Consider the following 2,797-nt stretch of genomic DNA (forward strand, 5'->3'; position numbering starts at 1 on the left):
ATGCATTTGCGTTGAGTGTCAGATCTGATATAAGCAGGGAAGTCAGCTCAAGGAAGAGTAAGAGGCTATACTCACTGTGCTATTAACTGCCTCTTGATAGGCAGTCAGCAGCTGGGTGCTGGCCTGCAAGGCCCTTTCTCTCTCCCACTCCTTCCCTGAACTGACCCATGTCGCTAGTAGCTGTTGGTAGAGCAGGGGAATGGACAGAGTTAGTACCAGAAAATCCCTCCCAAAAGTTCCTCTTAAACAGGTTTAATTGTCACTAAAATCCTTCTCCAAAGCATCTGACCTCCATGTAGCAAAGGAATTACATGTCTAATGGAAGAGCCCCTTAGATATACAAGTCCCAGGGACCAGATTCACCTCTGGTGATTGAAGTCAAAGGAGGTACATGAGAGATGAATCTGGGCCCGTGTATGTGATGTCTGCTGTAGACTGTCTGATGGGAGCTGTCTAGCACATTGCATGCTGTTTGATGTCTGCTGCTGTGGTCTGTTTCCTGGGCAACTTCTCCCATGTCAAGTGGCAAAATGACAGAGAGGAGCATTTCTTCTTATTAATTTGAATAAGCAGAGAAGTCCCCCCCGCCTTTTATAACTTCATTTTTATACTGAAGGTGCAACAAACTCCCCACCCCTCAGCTCTTCAAGATATTCTGTTCATGTCTGAGGAACAGGAAGTCTCCTCTGAATGAGTTTCCATACACAGGGCTTAACTCAATAGTAATGAATTCCTCTTCGAAGAAGTGATCAGTTTCAACTGGTTCTCTTGGATTTGGCTACTGCAGTGGTGATTTTCTTGCCGGTCCAAGTAATGTCAACTCCATTGTAAGAACTTGATCCCAATCCAGCCCTGGCATAAAATGGCATAGCTTCTGTGGATTTCAGTGGGGCACATGCCCGCTTATCCCAGGAAGAATTTGGTGCTTTCTCCCTAAAATTCACTCCGTTGTGGAAGTGAATTTTAGGGAGAAAGCACAACTGAAGCTTGACCCCCTAAATCTCTGACTCTTCCCTGCTGTAACACAAGAAACAATCTCCACCGCGGTTCAATGGTCTACTCACTTCAAACATTTCCTGGAACCAGTCTGCGGTTGGTTCTTCCTCCAGCAAAGTCTTCATTAGCTTGCCAAGGGCTTCCAAGGACCTCACGTACAGTGACTGAAACCAGAAGAGAAGGAGTGAGGCTCAGCACAGATCATTTGTGTGTGTGGGCCGGGGAAAGCTAACCATAACCTTGCCAGGGAGGCCATGTGTGACTGCCATCACCCAGTGCCTGCTGGGCAGAAATACAGTGGATGGTGCCAGAGGAGAATTGTTGTCACGTACCAGTCTCTGCAGAGTATCCTTTGCTGTCTCACCTTCCTCTTTCATCTTCTCCAAGGGAGGAAGGGGAAATAAACTTTTGAAACACTCATCAAGGAGCTCACGGTTTCCCTCCAAGGTCAAAGATGGTTTGAGTTTGCTGGCAGAAGAAAGATAGGGAGAAAGTCATGCATTAGACTCAGTACCACCTCCAAGTACAAGAAATGGGTCCAATGACTAGAGATTGCCCCAGTCTAGAACCCCAAATGCAAACAACCCTTCACTTTGCAGTTGAGCACCTCTTTGCACCTCTATTAAGTATTGGCTCATCTAGAAGTAAAGCTAAAGCTTCAAGTCCCCTTTTTAGAGAAACCCACAAGCTTCCCTCCCCCTGCCAGCTAGCCAGACACCTCCCTCCCCATCTGAACTCTCCTCCATTGTACTGCATGCCCCACAACCTCCAATCTTGTGTCTTTCAAGCACAAACCTCCAAATGGACACATTCAAACCCTCAAGAATGAAAGTTCTGCTGGTGAGCAGCATGTGAGCCAAACCCTGCAGGCATCAGACTGCTCCCAACCTGACACTCATGAATTAACAAATAAGAAGTCATCACAGTGCCAGGAAATATGGCAGAAAATAGCCTACCTCAGATGTTCAATGGCAAGAATTGCCTTGTAGCGAACTGGAGATGCCAGGGAATCCAGTGGTTCCTTTTTAATGAAGTCCTGAAATGCATTAATAGGGACATAAAAAATGGGAAATGGATTTGAAAGGCAGAGAGGTCTTCCTCTCACACTCTGAAATAGGGCCATATGCCAGACCTGTAATAAACAGACACCGGGCTCAGCAAGCTCTCTGCCTCTGAAATGGACCGTAGGGCCATCTGCAGGCTATACGGAGGACAGAAAGATAACTCACCAGACACAAGCCATTCCTTCCAGTTACAGCCCACAATATGTCAGCATCCCTGCCGAGCTCAGAGTGGACCCAGCATTCGGGGTGCCATGCAGGTAGCTCATGAGACTGCAGTAGTACAGTCACAGCCAATGGATAAAACAACATCTCCCTGGAAAACCAGTCTTATTACATTACAACAAACTCCTTTGTACTTCAGTCCTCAAAGCTCCTAATCACTCACCAGCATGTAGCCAAGGAGCTCCTGTTTGTAAGAGAATTCGAACTCCTGGGAGTCTCTGGTCTCCAAGATGGCACAGCTAATCTCCGTGACATTCTGGATGAGGGTTAATTTTAGGTACATGTCCTACATAATCCAGAAGGAGAAACAAGAGGATATGGATGAGAAACTGAGAGAAGAACCAGAGTCCAGAAGATAAAGATCAGGAATTAAATCTAGCCTCAGGAGAGGAGAGAGGTGTCCACAGACCCCAGAAGGTAGAGGACCCCAGTTCTGCACCCACCTCAGAAGAAAAGAAAACCCAGGTTCATCAAATAAATCCAGGTCCACTTATACCAGAGCAGCCAGGACTCCT

The 2,797-nt window shown here is 46.8% G+C and overlaps 1 long non-coding RNA gene across 1 annotated transcript; it reads right to left on the reverse strand.

The window, feature by feature from the left end:
* Positions 1 to 1,423: 1,423 nt before the first annotated feature.
* Positions 1,424 to 2,497, reverse strand: LOC113405417. The gene is made up of 3 exons (XR_003369486.1): positions 2,446 to 2,497; positions 1,953 to 2,032; positions 1,424 to 1,464 (listed from the first exon to the last, which is right to left on the reverse strand). It is a non-coding gene; the product is annotated as an uncharacterized LOC113405417 (long non-coding RNA).
* Positions 2,498 to 2,797: the final 300 nt, after the last annotated feature.

Source organism: Terrapene carolina, unplaced genomic scaffold, assembly GCF_002925995.2.
Source record: "Terrapene carolina triunguis isolate 2854851 unplaced genomic scaffold, T_m_triunguis-2.0 Scaffold35872, whole genome shotgun sequence".
Classification (NCBI taxonomy): Eukaryota; Metazoa; Chordata; order Testudines; family Emydidae; genus Terrapene; species Terrapene triunguis.